This window comes from Bidens hawaiensis, unplaced genomic scaffold, assembly GCF_021521415.1.
Source record: "Bidens hawaiensis isolate Kalapana, Puna unplaced genomic scaffold, B.hawaiensis_p1.1 tig00047494_1, whole genome shotgun sequence".
NCBI classification, from domain to species: domain Eukaryota; kingdom Viridiplantae; phylum Streptophyta; class Magnoliopsida; order Asterales; family Asteraceae; genus Bidens; species Bidens hawaiensis.
The window spans coordinates 109,251-118,546 of NW_027498489.1; the positions used below are offsets into that span (position 1 = coordinate 109,251).

At 36.0% G+C, this 9,296-nt stretch overlaps 1 pseudogene across 1 annotated transcript; it reads right to left on the minus strand.

The window, feature by feature from the left end:
• Window positions 1–3,566: 3,566 nt before the first annotated feature.
• On the minus strand, window positions 3,567–6,228 carry LOC143597023 ((E)-beta-farnesene synthase-like; annotated as a pseudogene). Its single transcript, XR_013146818.1, has 7 exons — window positions 5,858–6,228; window positions 5,490–5,781; window positions 4,924–5,302; window positions 4,558–4,777; window positions 4,303–4,441; window positions 3,945–4,196; window positions 3,567–3,863 (listed from the first exon to the last, which is right to left on the minus strand). The product of XR_013146818.1 is annotated as a (E)-beta-farnesene synthase-like (transcript).
• Window positions 6,229–9,296: the final 3,068 nt, after the last annotated feature.

Sequence of the window (9,296 nt, forward strand, 5' to 3'; positions counted from 1 at the left end):
CGAGAGAAGAGGGAGCAGAGATGAGAGTTGGTGAATAGATAAGATTCTTTCAAAAGGTTAGGTTGTGCATGGGTATGCATCCCTATATATATTGGTGATCAAATCGGGTTGGTCAAAGGAACCGGAACCGGTTCAGAACCGGTTCCATTAGTCAACATCACTGTTTAAACCGGTTCCATGGTCGAACCGGTTAGGGAACCGAACCGGTTCCCCAACCCTCGGACCCGGAACCGGTAGAACCAGTTCTGACCGGTTCCTAAACCGGTTCTTACACTGTAACCGGTTCCAACCGGTTACAGTGTAAAATATTATTTTTTTTTTTCGTTTTTCGTTTCCGCTGCTTGTGTAGGTGATGATTTGTGTTCTTCTGATTTCTGAAGAGGCTCATGCTACTTTTATTGTTCACCCACAGAGCAATGGTAAACAACATATTGAACTTAATGCTATGAGTGTCAGCGTGTTTGAATTGATTAGTCTGTATCGTGTATCGTGTAATGGTGAACTTAAATCTGTATCGTGTTACATTTGTTGAGTTTGCTATGTATTATAGTCTTTTGGCTTACACAAGTCAAATGCTGAATAATAATCAAGAGCGGTGTTATACGATTTGTATTTGTATAACATGTTAAATAAAAAAAACAATTAACATAAAATTCATTTTATTTACTTTAAGAAGTTCAAAAAAAAAAGGTTACATGTTTTAAAATATTCAAAAACAAACTAACAAAACATTAAACTTATAAATATAAAGTTGTGACATATTATTTCTAGAAAAGCCTTCTTGTTCGTCGTAATTATTGAGTGGCGACTTATTCATCAGAATTACTTGTAGAAACGCCTTCTTGTTCGTCGTGCACTCGAACATCAAGTGGTGTTTCGTCTTCCAGAGTGGTTACGTGTTGAACACGATCGATTGAGTCCAAGTGATCCTTCAAGCAAATGCACATCTCCACCGACTCCGAATTCAGTCTTGTTCTTCTCACCGATATTACCCTGCCACTAAGAGAAAAAGCAGATTCCGAAGCTACCGTAGAAGCTTGGGCGGTTAGTAAATCACGGGCCATGGTGGCAAGAATCGGAAACTCGGTTTCCTTTACCTTCCACCAAGCCAAAACATCAAAAGTGCCATATTCCTCTTCGGATAAACCGGTAGAGAAATCATATGCACTATACCTTCCTAGTTCGCTTGAAGGGGTGTTACCCCTTTGTTTTTTAGCCGTTACGTTGCGAACGGTGTTCATAAGGCTAATCATGGGGGTCTCGTACTCTAGTAGCACTTGAACTTGATGAAGACCCCCCCGCGTAGGCATGTGTATGTTTGACCCATATTTATTTATATAAAAGTCATACATAAATTTAAAATTCAAGTTAAAATCATTTTGTGCCTCTGTTGAAAAGTTTGGGTCAACTTCATGCATATCTAAGGCTGAAAAAATTTCGTCTATCACACATTCAACCCCCGTAACATTTAACATTGGGTTTAAAGCGGCGGCGCAAGTAAAAATCGGTGGCAATTCAAGAAAGTATTTTTTTAATTTAAACTTCATTGGTAATATGATGTTTGAAAACATTGGACTTTTATTTTCAAATTCTTTAAGATTGTTAACGATTAAAAATAACTCCGAAAGAACCAAGGGACTTGTCGGATAATACGTTCCCGATAGTTTCGTAGTTGATGTTTTAAAAACTTCAAGAAAAGTCGATAAGTCATTGATAATTTCCCATTTCTCATTTGAAAAGGGGATTGCCAAATCATTCTCGGCAAGACTAGAATGAAACATTTGTAAAGTTTCTCTTTGTTTCAAAGCACTTTGAAACATTATGCAAGTGGAATTCCATCGATGAGGTACATCCCAATTAGCTCCCAAAGCTTTTCTTCCCGTATATTTACAAAATTTTCTATAATCCATTTGTCTTTTTTTACTTTTCTTAAAAACTTCATATAGCATTACTCTAAAATCGTTTATAACCGATGTAACCTCATCCGAAGCAAGTCCGTCTTGCACGATTAAATTAATGATATGTGCAACACACCTTGAGTGAAAAAAATACACCATTGCAAATCGGCGTATATTTAATTTTAATTTATCAACCGCCGATGTATTATTCGACGCATTATCAAATGCAATTGAAAATATTTTATTTTCTAGTTTATAAGTTTTTATAACATAATCTAAAATTTCAAACAAATTATCTCCCGTATGTGGATACTCAAAGAGTTCGAAAGCAATGGTGCGTTTCATCATTTCCCACGATGGCGGGTCTACCCAATGAGCGGTGACACAAAGATAAGATTCGGGTAGACCATGTGGAGCCGACCAAACATCACTAGTTAAGTTTATTCCCGTATTTATATTTTCAAAATATGCAATTAGTACCTCTTGGCCTTCTTCCACAATTTTAAACAATAACGTTTAAGAGTATGACGACTTACGTGAGTGTATTGTGGTTGAAGCGTATCTCGAATCATGGCGGTTAAGCGAGGGTTGTCGAAGTGGCTAAACGGCAAAGCTTCTTGAATCACAAACTTCGCCATACGATCTTGAACTCGATCAATTTGGTATGTAAATATTCCGCCTTCACTATCCATTTGCGTTTGTTGCGACTCGACGTTCTGTTTCAACGCCCTGCAATACGGTCTTTCGATGTGTTTCTTCAAATTTGAATTCGAAAGTGGGTTTAAATTAATCCCACAAAACTTGCACCGAGCCTTCAATGAATGGTCACTCAATTCAACCAAATCCCAATTGCACCAAATCTCATGATTACGATTATGAGGTACAATACGAACGAAACTTGGTCCGGCGGTGGAACCTTGACCAACCGATGATTGTGAGGCAGCCATAACAACAAATATGAATATAGAAGAATAGAAAAAAAGAGATTAGAGAACTCAGAACGTTGTAATAGCGTTTTTTTTTTGTATTTTTTTGCGTTCGGGTTTGCGTTTTGAGTGTTGTGATGAACCCATTACACCAAATACCTATTTATACTAGTAGTGGGGTGTTTGGGGAGCCAAAAAAACGGCCATTTTTGACCCCAACGGTCAAAAAACGGCCATAAAACCGTTTCCCAACGGCCAGAACTACTCCAACGGCTAGAACCGGTTCCGAACCGGTTCCGGTCGAACCGGTTCCAGAACCGGTTCCGGTTCCTACCCGGTCCATCTCAAAAAATGTCAAATCGGTCCCGGATCGTCGGGTTGAAACGGAACCGAACCGGTTCCTACGAAAAACGGGGTAGGAACCGGTTCGGTTCCGGTTCTGTTCCACCGAACCGGTTCCAGGAACCGGTTTTGTTGTCCACCTCTACCTATATATAGGGGAAGCATCCCAAGCCCCATTATATTATTAACGGCCAATTGGGCTCAACATACATGGTCTTAAGCCCAAACATACGTACAAGAAACCGAAAAGATAACTAAATTACATCGTGAATAGTTCAAACATATACAAAAGACTAAAATACAAAACGGAGCCCTACAACATTTAAACAACGTATCACTCAAAAGATCAAAAACAAAAATTATAACAAAGGTATTTTTTAACACTGGTACATGTCATTGTTGATTCTTAATGTGCAGGGTGAACCAAGAGCGATTTGATGTAATTTATGATTTCTTTTCCCGCATGAGTGTAGCCATCGTTTACTTCATAAAGAATATTAGACACACGTGCAAGGTTGATTATCGGCATAAGAAGAGGGAATGGGATTTCTGTCGGCCTGAGAGACGCTTGATTTATAACTTTCCATGAATCTTCAACTTGTTTTGGGATAAATTCACATGCTTCCTTCTCGGATGCACCGGTTTCCCTTTGGTAACATTCGATGCTTGAAGCACAATGACCTCTTTCTTGTTCATCCTGAAATGTTTATATAAGTTATTTTACATTTTACACCTTTGGAAACATATGTACATGCATACATAAATATGTAGTACATACCTTGTGAGAGACAATATCATTCATAAGTCTTACAATATTAGATGCAGCCTTAACAATAGGAGGATATGTCGCAACCCATTTAAACGCGTCCTCAGTGACCATATGATCTGCCCTACCAACATATGATCTCCCTGTTACCACGCCGTAGGTACCTGTTACCATTGAAACAGACATGTACTCTTCAAATGTTGGCGTATACCCCTCATTTAACCATTTGGCTTCCACTAAGAAGTTTCGTATCAACTCTTTTACCTGTTTCATAGAACAGACGTATTTGTTTGTTAATTAGGCTATCATTTATTACTTATAAAATTGCTATGAAAATATGAAATGCACAATCAAAAGTGACTAAATATACCAGCTCCTTCACATAGTGGATCTGGTATGCTTTTCCTTCCTTTTCAAGTAATTCCTCCATTTCATGGTGATGATACAGAAGTTGTTCATATATTAGTTTCATATATTCCGGAAGCATATCCAAGCAGCTTATTGACCATCTACACATGATCATAAAATTAATAAATCCAAGTGATGAAATAATATTAGTGTCGTCTAGAACGACTAACCACATAAGTACCATAATTATCGAATAACAATATAGAACGCTAGCTACCTTTCAACAGCATCAGTAAAGATCTTGAGTTCTTCATAAGTACCATAATTATCGAATGTGTCGTCTAGAACGACTAACCACATGCAAGTTTTGATTAGGAACATTCTAGTACGAGAATATTGAGGCTCGAAATAGATTGACAATATCCAAAAATAGGCTTCTATCAACCTGTCTCGAACATAAGGTAGTTTTTTGTTGCATGTCCAAGTCCTTCCACCATCTAACACAAATGATTAATGTAATTAGTATAAGAAATCATCACAACATAGAACACTAAACCGCTCTATGGCTGATGAAACCAGCCATGTAATTAGTATGCTTTGTTATTTGTTTATTAAGCAATTAGTATAGTTGTATGTTACGTACTTGCAACCTTGGCTAAGCTCCTTCTTGTGCAATGATTGAAGAACATTAAAATCTGACTTTGCAAGCTTCAGTAAGACCTCATTATGGGAAGCTTCTTGTTCATAAATAGGCATGTAACGCACGGCCTCTAGCCTTTGCAATCTTTTCCGGAGAGGCTGTTTTAGTGCATGTTGTATTTGGGTTCTTAATAAAGAGTCACAAGAATGATCCTTTTCTATGAGAGCAAGGTGTGTTTTAGTGAACTCGAGGGCATTATCTAGTATTTTTTCGCCTTCAACCCTCATATATGATGCTTCATACAAAGCAAGCATTCCTTGAGCATCATCACATAAGGATTCCTAAAAATTTCCATTATCATCCATATGGATTTTGAATATTCCTGTAACATGCAAGTCCTTATCTTAGTGCTAGAGTCCCACATGAGTTATGGGTTCAAATTCCCAACAAGGACAATGAGAAAGGATTTTTAGTTCGATGTTTAATAAATATGTAAAGGTGACAATGAATGAATTTAGACATTAAGCTTATTGGTTTTCAAATATGGTTCTGAACTTGTAACTAAATACCTGATGAAACATTGAAGCCTTGTTGTCGAAGGAGTCGAAACCAAAGAGACATGTTTTGTAGGTTTTTATGATCGATATATTTTTCGCCATATGTAACATAGATATGTTGCAACGCTTCCTCGATCTCTACTTCGAAATGATAGCCAATGCCAAGGCGTTGGACTACATCAATAAGTTCTATCAACTTAATATGCTGCATTGAATCATTAGTGGATTCTTTGATCATTAGCTCTTTTCTAACTTCTTCTTTGAGCTCTTCAATAACTTGTTTCTCCCTCACTAAATCTTCTGGCTGCATTTACAAAAATAACTTAGAAGATGAGTTTCTTACTAAAAATGGACAGTTAATAAGCAATGACTATAAAAACCTCATCATATGCAAGAAACTGATCTCCCCATATGCTAGCATTGAAATTCACAGTGTTGCATTTGACATCCTGCTTCGTGCTATTATTATTATCATCAACAGCCGAGGGAGAGAGAGACGAAGACAAGGAAACACTAAAAACGGGGAAAGTTGACATCTTATAGTACTCTAAGGCTGATAGGATATGAAAATTTGAATATCAAGTGATGCAAATATATAGGCAAGGCAAGTTGTTGGTGTGTATCTCATAATTAAACTGTTATATTCTCTTAGCCGGGAATATATGTTAAATTAATTTAATTAGCATGTGAGGTTTAGTTGGAATTTGAAATGATGTATATAATGAAAAAGTGAAATCAGCAAACCAACCAGTTTATAAACACGTTATTGAACCAATACATGACCGGCTTTTGGAAGAGCTGAAATGAAACTAGGAGCCTTTTGAAATAAAAATTCAGAATAGTTTTTTAATAGAATAATTAAGATGCTACCAACCAACCCTAAGAGTTGATAAACTTTTGGCCTGTTGTTTCTCTAAGCTTCGAGTCTCACAAAGTGATCGAGTGACTGGTGGGTTTAGAAATAGATTTTACGGGTATATATTTGTCATTTAAAAAATTAAACACTGAGGGGTTGTTTGGCAACAATGTGCAGAGTCAGTAAGTGGCATGGTCGATTAAAATATAACCTCTGAATCAGTTAGCATTTTTCTAAAACTTACTCATTAGAATGTGGCTTTTAAGTTAACCAAACACTTTAGCTTTGGCCGATTCAAAGGTAGAGCATGCTTGGCTCCACAAAAGGACATCTTTTAATGGTTTATGGAGCCTCTGGCCGATTCAAAGGTAGAGCAGGCTTGTTGCAAATTTTATTAATGTTTTGTGGCAAGTTTGTAGCAAGCATTACTAACATTTGTGACAAGTTTGTAGCAAATTTTTTGAAGATTTTGTAGCAAGTTTTATTAACACTTTGTGGCATTGTTGTCTGAATTTAAATTTTAGTATTTCTCATTACTAATTAGTTATTTTTGTTATTGCTATTATTATTACTAACAATTTAAACAAAACAGTGACTAACTTGTCGTTAGCTTGTAGGAAACACTATTGTGGCAAAGTTGTTGCATCGTTAGCGGGGACTAATATTTGTCGTAAACCTGCATTAAAGATTATAGCAAAATTGCCATAAACTAGATTTTCCACGGCTTTTTTTTCTCACAAACCGGTTTTGTCAGAAATTTGAGGCTTTGGGTTATTTGTCACAATTTTGCTACAAAAACTGTTGTCACAAATTAACTTGTTTTCTAGTAAGTGCCATGTCTCTTAATGACTCATTAAGAGTACTATATTGCCAAACAGTCCCATAACCTCTTAGCTGATGTTTGTTTTTTCAGAGATAAATGTCTCCAGACTGATTATCACATTTGCATACATCCATAGAAGAAGTAAACCAAATCGCTCTAGTCTGCAAAAGAAAGACTGTTTATTTTTTAACGTCTACATACTGCTAAAATAAATTGAAATTTAAACAATTTTTCATATGCTCAATTCAAACATAATAACATAAACAAATTTTCAAGTGCTCAATTCAAACGTAAACATAAACGATTTTCAAGGCACAAATCAAGTGCTCAATTTAAACCTAAACATAATCTAACCAAGTGTCAAATTCAAACCTAAAAACTAATCACAAAACGTAACATAATCGGTTTATATTACCTGCGGGTGGAGATTTGTTGGCGGTTGTGGTTTGGATGAGGTGGTGCGACGGCGGCTGCGGCAGTGGGGCTGGAGGTGAAGGTGAGTGGGCAACACTAGGTGGGTGGAGGAGGTGTGATGGCGGACTGCTGTGGTGGTAGAGGTGGGGGTGGAAAAGAGGAGGAATTGCCGGCAGTGGGGGTGGAGGAGAGGAGGACGCCGAGTGTATGGGGAAGGAGGAGAGGGTCGATGGTTTTTTTTAACAAGGATTTAAGTTTCAAACTTTGAAAAGGTCATAAGACTATAGTCCGGGTCTTCTAAAATAAGAAGGCGCTCATACCCTTTTTAATGAATTTTTTTCCAAAAAACAAGCAGACCGCAGACCTAAACGCCCGCTCGTGATCTGCCCGGCACATACAAAAGGAGTGAATAATACATTTAAAAAAAAACAAACATCGCCTTAATAAAATCATTAAGCGGACATAATAAGAAAAAAGAAAAATCTATAATGTCATGCAATATTTCAAGATCGTTACAACAAGGTGCCAACAAAACATAATAATTGTATTAACAAATCTAATTGTTTGTAGTAGACATCCATAGTACTGGATTTGGAACATTGTATTTATTCCACTCCACCACATTAATAAAATCATTAAGCGGACATAGTTAGAGAAAAAGAAAATCTATAATGTCATGCAATATTTCAAGATAATTAAAACAAGGTGCCAGCAAAACGTAATAATTGTATTAACAAATCTGATTGTTTGTAGCAAACATCCATAACTGGATTTGGAACATTGTATTCCACTCCAACCTATTACTGGACAAAAATATACAATATTAAATTAAACGACTAATCAATCATTCCATTAAAGCAATTAAAAATTAATTATTGTATTGCACGAGCAGTGTGGTTTCTCAAAATAGAACTGAATAAACAAATAGTGGAATCAAAGTAGGGGTTGGTCAAAATGGGTGGGATAAACAAAACAACAAATGATAGATAAAATTTAATTAATTATTAGATGGACTTTAACTTTAACCCATACACGTTCTCTTTAATTTTTTTTTTAAAACATAAACTTAGGTTGGCTATAAAAAAATAATTTACATCAACTTGAGCCACAAACAAATGATTAACAAAAAGATAAAAGAAATATTACAATTAGTAATTAATTAAATGTAATAAGCTTTAACTTAACTGGTATTAGAATAGAAGTGAAGATTTGGGTTGGAGACCGTCTCAAGTTTGAATTGGATTCCAACTAGGTTTTTTCGTAATGTGCTTTTGGGTGACGGGTTTTCCTCAGAACAAAAGATTGTGGGCTTGGACTACCCAGGGATATATGTGATCGCGGACGTATAAGGTTGTGTTTTGCCATATGATTACTCCGGATGGCCAGGCTTTTACTCATTAATCATTTATAAAAGTTGATTAGTTAAATAAAAGGAAAAGAACATTAAAAAAAGTACAAACTGAAGTTATGGGTTAGGCATTAGCACTCTCAAATTGTGTTGAAAGAAAACGTGATTATCGAACAATCGAAAACAAATTCCATATGTATTATATGCTAACTACAAATACAGCAATAAAAAACATAATATATTGACTATTTACATATATGTAAAGAACATTCAAAAAGTGTAGTTATTAGCATGATTTGTCATTTATTATATGTTAATAAGTTTGTTGAGTGTAGGTTCATATATGTATAATGTTGATGGTATTAAGACTTGTGAGTG